Source organism: Moschus berezovskii, chromosome 4 (genome assembly GCF_049115385.1).
Source record: "Moschus berezovskii isolate FMDL1 chromosome 4, NW_MosBer_1.0, whole genome shotgun sequence".
Lineage (NCBI taxonomy): Eukaryota > Metazoa > Chordata > Mammalia > Artiodactyla > Moschidae > Moschus > Moschus berezovskii.
Window position 1 is genome coordinate 30786926 of NC_142463.1, and position 7943 is coordinate 30794868.

General features: G+C 40.9%; 1 pseudogene; it reads left to right on the plus strand.

Moving 5' to 3' along the window:
- Positions 1 to 5642: 5642 nt before the first annotated feature.
- Positions 5643 to 6262, plus strand: LOC129541403 (large ribosomal subunit protein eL14 pseudogene; annotated as a pseudogene).
- Positions 6263 to 7943: the final 1681 nt, after the last annotated feature.

Here is a 7943-nt window from a genome sequence, read left to right on the forward strand (position 1 = left end):
GGAAATATCAGTAACCTCAGATAGGCAGATGACACCACCCTTATGAAAGAAAGTGGAGAGGAACTAAAGAGTCTCTTGATGAAAGTGAAAGAAGAGAGTGAAATAGCTGGATTAAAACAGCATTCAAAAAACTAAGATCATGGCATCTGGTCCCATCACTTCATGGCAAATAGATGGGGAACCAATGGAAACAATGACAGGCTTTATCTTCTTGGGCTACAAAATTCACTGCAGATAATGACTGCAGCCATGAAATTAAATAACGCTTGCTCCTTGAAAGAAAAGGTATGACAAACATAGACAGTATATTAAAGAGCAGAGATATTACTTTGCCAACAAAGGTTCATCATGTTAGAGCTATGGTTTTTCCAGTAGTCACGTGTGGATGTGAGAGTTGGACTATAAAGAAGGCTGAGAGTCAAAGAACTGATGCTTTTGAACTGTGGTGTTGGAGAAGACTCTTGAGAGTCCCTTGGATTGCAAGGATATCAAACCAGTCAATCCTAAAGGAAATCAACCCTGAATATTCATTGGAAGGAGTAACACTGAAGCTGAAACTCCAATACTTTGGCCACCTGATGGGAAGAGCCGACTCATTAGAAAAGATCCTGATGCTGGGGAAGATTGAAAGCAGGAGGAGTAGGGGATGACAGAGGATGAGATGGTTGAATGGCATCACTGACTCAATGGAGATGAGTTTGAGCTCTCTCTGGGAGACGGTGAAGGACAGGGAAGAAAGGTGTGCTGCAGTCCATGGAGTGCAAAGAGTCATAGCCTACTGAGTGACTGAATAGCAACTACTTTTATTTTTAAGGATTTATTCCTTTCCAAGGATTATGCTAGAAGCACTAGATAATAATAAAATCATAATAGATACCAATTATTGAATACTTGCTAGATGCTTTCATTCATATAAGATGCTGTTGTTCAGTTGCTCAGTTGTGTCCGATTCTTTGTGATCCCATGAACTGAAGCCCACCAGGCTTCCCTATCACCATTTCCTGGAGCTTGCTCAAACTATTGTCCATCAAGTTGGTGATGCCATCCAACCATCTCATCCTCTGTCATCCCCTTGTCCTCCTGCCTTCAATCTCTCCCAGCCTCAGGGTCTTTCCCAATTAGTCCGTTCTTCACTTCTGGTGGACAAATTATTGGAGCTGCAGCTTCAGCATCAGTCCCTCCAATGAACATTCAAGACTGATTTCCTTTAGGATTGACTGGTTTGATCTCCTAGTAGTCTAAGGGACTTTCAAGAGTCTTCTCCAACACTGATTCTTAATTCTTAACAGTTATGTGTTACATTCCACAGATGATAAAACTGTATTTTCAAATATGAGAAATAATAGTTTTCTGAAGTAGACTCACAGACATAGAAAACAAACTTTGATTACCAAAAAAGATAGTGGGGTTGAGGGAGATATATTAAGAGTTTGGGTAAATATATATATATACATATATATCACCATTATATATAAAATAGGTAAACAGGAGGGACCTATTGTATAGTACAGGGAACAATACTTATAATAAATATAAATCTTATAATAACCACAACCTATAATGGAAAAGAATCTGAAAAAGAATGTGTGTGTATATATATATACATACACACAACTGAATCATTTTGCTGTACACTTGAAACTGACACACTATAACTTAAGTAACCTCAATAAAAAATAAAATAAAGAATATGTTTAAAAACCAAGGCTGAGACCCAGAATATTTGAGTCCAAAGTTCATACTGTTTCCGTCATATCTACCATACCATAACTATTTCTCATCTAATTGTTTTCTTTTTAATTGGAGGCTAATTATTTTACAATATTATATTGGTTGGTTTTGCCATACATTGACATGAATCCTCCCCAGGTGTACATGAGTTTCCCTTTCTGAACCCCCCTCCCACCTCCCTTCTCTCCTTATCCTCCCTCTGGGTGATCCCCGCACAGCAGCACCGAGCATCCTGTATCATGCATTGACCCTGAACTGGCGATTCGTTTCACATATGATAATATACATGTTTCAGTGCCATTCTCCCAAATCATCCCACCCTCACCCTCTCCCACAGAGTCCCAAAGACTGTTCTATACATCTTTTGCTGTCTCGTATACAGGGTTTTCACTATCAAGCTAATTGTTTTTAATTAATATAATTACATTCTGTTGAGACATGCATAGAAGATGAAGCTCACAGCCTGGTGATCTCCCGTGTGCTGAGCATCCACTGAAAGAATGTTTATCTTTAGGTTCTGCATTCAACATCCCTTCCTCCCGCCCCTTCACATACCATAGCTATAATGCCATCCCTTTCCCTTCCACTCAAAAAAGCATTCTATAAGGTACATAGAGAGGTATTTTTACAGAGTTAACCTGACTCCATCTTGATATATTGTTATCTAAGTGATAGCCTGCTACACTTCTCTCACTTCCAGGGTCATCTTCTTCAGAGTACCACTTAGCTTATTATTCTGGGTTATCACCCACATGGTCTCCCACCACTGGAAGGCTCTGCTTGTTTCGAAGTAGTCCTCACCTGAAACTCCTGGACCACACTTCCCTTTGAGATGGTGCTGCACCCCCTAAATAAGCAGCAGTGTAGGCAGAAAAACCATGCCCCCCAGTGCAGCCCCTTACCGCTATTCTCCATTACACCACTTCAAAAGGCCTTAGTAAAGTTTGAGAAGTTCTCTGAACAAAATTCAGAATATGGTAGAATGAAGCAGGGAAGACAGGCAGAAGATAAAAGATACCAATAGCAGACACCACCGCGCTCCAACAGGACTATCAGAATGTGCCTGATAGATCTCTAAGAAATGAGACATTTCTACAGTCTATCTCTCCTTTAGTGAGTCCTGCTTATTCCTGCAAAGACCTGGAAGAAGCTTCTTTACTTTTAGATCTAATTCTCAGACAGCACTGTGCAGGAGGTATGATGAGCATCTAAAATCCTCAGACTTGGGATTTCCTGGGTGGTCCATTGATTGGGACTGTGTGCTTGTGCTGCAGGAGGTGCAGGTTTGATTCCTGGTCAGGGAACTTAGATCCTGCATGCCACATGGTATAGCCAAAAGTTAAAAAACAAACATCTTCAGGCTGACCTAACACCCAAGGGTAGAAGAATAGAGGTTATTCTTCCAGTGGTATTACTTTTTTAAAATTAAATTATATTGGAGTTTAGTTGCTTGAAATTAAAAGATGCTTACTCCTTGGAAAGAAAGTTATGACCAATCTAGACAGCATATTAAAAAGCAGAGACATTCCTTTGTTAACAAAGGTCTGTCTAGTCAAGGCTTTGGTTTTTCCAGTAGCTATGTATGGATGTGAGAGTTGGACTGTAAAGACAGCTGAGTGCCAAAGAATTGATGCTTTTGAACAGTGGTGTTGGAGAAGACTCTTGAGAGTCCCTTGGACTCTTAGGAGATCCAACCAGTCCATCCTAAAGGATATTAGCCTGGGTGTTCATTGGAAGGACTGATGTTGAAGTCGAAACTCCAATACTTTGGCCACCTGATGTGAAGAGCTGACTCATTTGAGAAGACCCTAATGCTGGGAAAGATTGAGGGCAGGAGAAGGGGACGACAGAGGATGAGATGGTTGGATGGCATCACTGACTCAATGGACAAGGGTTTGGGTAGACTCCGGCAGTTGGTGATGGACAGGGAGGCCTGGCGTGCTGCGGTTCATGGGGTAGCAAAGCCAGACATGACTGAGTGACTGAACCGAACTGCTTGACAATGTTTTGTTAATTTCTACTGTATGGCAAAATGAATCAGCCATACATATATTTCCTCCCTTTTGAACTCCATGATTGGGAAGGTCCCCTAGAGGAGGATATGGCAATCAACTCCAATATTCTAGCCTAGAGAACCCCATGGACAGAAGAGCCTGGTGGGCTATAGTCCATGTGGTCACAAAGATTTGGACATGACTGAACAACTAAGCATGCACCATTCAGCAGCATCCCTTTTATTTTTATTTATTATTATTTTTTGATTTGTGAGTTAAGTTTTATTTGGAGCAAAATGAGGACTGCAGCCTGGGAGACAGCATCTCAGATAGCTCTGAGAGACTACTCCAAAGAGGCAGTGGGGGAAAGTCAATATATAAGGTTTTGTTGAAGGGGGAGTTCAATACCATGAAGCGCTCATTTTACAAAAAGTTTTCTGTTAGTCATGAGGATCTGATAACACCATGAAGGGATTTAGTGCTTCTGTAGACAGGAAGAGATGCAAGGATTGAGATCATAAAATCTGCTCCTAGAAACATCTAACTATCTAAAGACCTGTCCCACCAGATTCCCTGGAGCACAGAGTGCCTCACTCCATCCTGAGCTCCCTCAGGGGTTGCTGAAGGTCAACAGCTATAGCAACATGGGGTTCAATCTCCGTAGAGCCAGATAGAAAACAGCTTTGTTGTTCAGTCGTTTGGAATGCTCTTGGTAAGTGTCAGTTTGTAGTTGACGCGGTCCCCTTGTGGTCATAAATCTGACCATACTTTGGGGGGCATTTCATGATCATTTTGTCCAGTGTTGCTGGGAAGGCTCGCTCCCAGTTCTGAAGAAGGTTTTTGTTGATAAGACACTCAATGTGCTATTACTGGACTAGGTCTTAATAGTCAAAGCTCTCTGGACACCTGTCTTCTAGTTATGGTCCAGGAAAGTACTCCCTCTCATTGCATCTTTCCATACCTAGAGTTACACTGTTACAATCATTGATCATATATCGAGCTATACATTTAATCAACTGCTTCAAGTATAGTCATTCCCACTGGAGGCTGTCATATACTTGGTAATACAAGAAATAATAATCTTGTGAAGCAAGCAAAATACAAATGGTATAGTTAATAACATTAGTGGATTTAAAAGTAAATATTTTAGCCATGAGCCTCCCACACCAGTTTTTTTTTAAAGATCATCAAGACTAGGGAATCAATCTCTTAAAGCAGAAATAGGATTTTTCATGTGGTTCAAACGTGTCACATTAAAGGATTCATCAGGTATGAAAATACAGCATTCAGTTTGAATTGTAGCACAGATATCTCCCTGAGATTCTGTAAGATGTCAAAGGCCTTGCAGTTGTGTAGCACTGCCTTTCTTATCATAGAGACAGAATTCAATAGGCTAATAGCCCGGTTACTATCATTGAAAGCTTATGAAAGTTGTTAAGACTTAGGTATGGTCAATTACATCCTCCAATCCCACTGAAGGCACACACACACACACACACACGCACAAACTGCTACTGACCACTCATTGAAAATAAATTTCCTAGGAGGTATTCAATCACAGCCCTAGAGAACAGAAATCCACCTAGAGAACAGGTAACCTAGAAGTACTAGGCACAGGTAATTGGCCAAAACCCAACAATTAGATTGAGTTTTAAACTAGCATAGAATCATGTCCATAATAGAAAACAAGGCATAGGTCCAAGGAATCAAGAAAACATTATAAATGGACATAAAATTGAGATCAGCATCTTAGGTAAGCTGTCTACTGATGTCATCTTCTTATTCTAGTGCAGTGTAGTTTCCTCAGTTTGAGCACTGTTTTAAGGTGAGTTTGAGGTCAGCAGGTCTCTCTATAGACCAGTCCAGTTTAGGAGCCTTTTAAAAGTAAGTTGCTCCCTCTTGCCAAACGCCACCAAGATGGTGTCCAGGCACTTCATAGACGTTGGCTGGGTGACCTATGCCTCCTTTGAGTCTTGTGCCAGGAAGCTGGTCATGATTGTAGATGTTGTTAATCAAAACAGGACTTTGGTTGATGGACTTTGTACTCAAGTATGGAGACAGGCTATGCCTTTCAGATGCATGCAGCTCACTGATTTCATCTTCAAGTTCCCACACAGTGCTCACCAGAAGTATGTTGGAAAAACCTGGGAGAAGGCAGATATCCCTGCAAAGTGAGCAGCCACAAGGTGTGTCAAGAAGATTTAAGCCAGAAAAAAGAAATCCAAGATGACAGATTTCAATCATTAAAAAGTCACAAATGCAAGACTCATCAAGCTTGAGGTTAAGAAACTTGAAAAGGCAGCTTTCCTGAAAACTTCGGCCAAGAAAGCACTTACTGCTAAGGGAACAGCTGCAGAAGCCAGTGTTCCAGCAACAAATAAAAGATGACCATTGTGAGTTAGAAGACATCAGCCCAGGAGGTTTCTGCCCAGAAAGCTGCAGGTCAGAATGTAGCACCTTCTCCAAAAGCTCAAAAGGGTCAGAAAGCTCCAGCCCAGAAAGCACCTGCTCCAAAGGCATCTGGCAAGAAAGCATGAGAACATGAGGCTATTCTAAACAGAATAAAGGTGCTTTTTGACATGCTGGCAAATTAAATAAGTGGTTCACACTCTTTTATATTGAGGCATCACTAGCCAACCCCTTGTTGTATACCTTGACTGAATTACACTGGGACATTGTGATATGGTGACTGAGATCAGACTTCTTGGACACAAACTAAGGATTCAGGCACTTGATTTCTTTTCTAGGTCTTGTTGTCTATGTTTGCGTATCCTTCTGGAAGGATGAAATGTTTTCCTTTTTCTCAAAGTTTTACTTCAGTTTTATTCTAGATCACTTTGGAAAAATGGTGCTTTCTCTTGGTTCTTTAATGCACTCACCATGTGAACAATTATAAGGGCTGTATGAAAGTTACCTGAACATGTCTCCTTCACCACAGGCTTCTAATCTAAGACTTAGAGACCATTTATTCTTTTATCTTTGTGACGCTAAGGAAGAAAGAGATCCATCTTCAAGCTGTTTCCTTAGAGGTGTACTTTGAAGACCTGCTAAATGAAAACAATCTCTCACTCAGATTTGCCTTGGAAAATTTTAAAGCAGATTATTTCCATCCCTTCTGTTCTATGGAACAACACTCCATTTTGTGTTTCATGTGCAAGCCTGTGGGTTCTTTTGGTTGTTTTGTCCTTGTTGCTGCTTTATATAATTAGAGAATTCCTGAGTTACAAAAAGCATATGAGTTGTCTAATCTAGTCTTTGTACGTTAGCTATATCCTCTGCTACTGTTGGAGAACTTACTACTTTGGTGTCAGTGTAGTCTATTGTTGGGTGATAATTAAGGCTTTAAAAGTTCTTAGTCTATAGTAATAAGAAGATTGCTTTCCTAGAACTTCTATTCTGGATCCTATTTTTGACCTTGAGACATCATCATATAAATCTACTTAATCAAACCATAGTATTTTTCTCCAAATGTGTGAGATACTGCTTTTATTGATCTCATTAGAATGCCCATCACTTCATGGCAAATAGATGGGGAAACAGTGGCTGACTTTATTTTCCGGGGCTCCAAAATCACTGCAGATGCTGATTGCAGCCATGAAATTAAAAGACGCTTACTCCTTGGAAGGAAGGTTATGACCAACCTAGACAGCATATTAAGAAGCAGAGACATTACTTTGCCAACAAAGGTCCATCTAGTCAAGGCTATGGTTTTTCCAGTGGTCATGTATGGATGTGACAGTTGGACTGTGAAGAAAGCTGAGCACCAAAGAATTGATGCTTTTGAAGTGTGGTGTTGGAGAAACTCTTGAGAGACCCCTGGATTGCATGGAGATCCAACCAGTCCATCCTAAAGGAGATCAGTCCTGGGTGTTCATTGGTAGGACTGATTTTGAAGCTGAAATTCCAAAACTTTGGCCACCTGATGCAAAGAGCTGACTCATTTGAAAAGACCCTGATGCTGGGAAAGATTGAGGGCAGGAGGAGAAGGGGACGACAGAGGATGAGATAATTGGATGACATCACTGACTGAATGGACATGGCTTTGGGTGGACTCTGGGAGTTGGTGATGGACAGGGAGGTCTGGTGTGCTGCGGTTCATGGGGTCACAAAGAGTCGGACTTGACTGAGGGACTGAACTGAACTGAGAATGACTTATCCCTATACAGAGCCATAATATGCAATTAACTAATTTATTAATAATTCCCAAAGGCTTGTAAG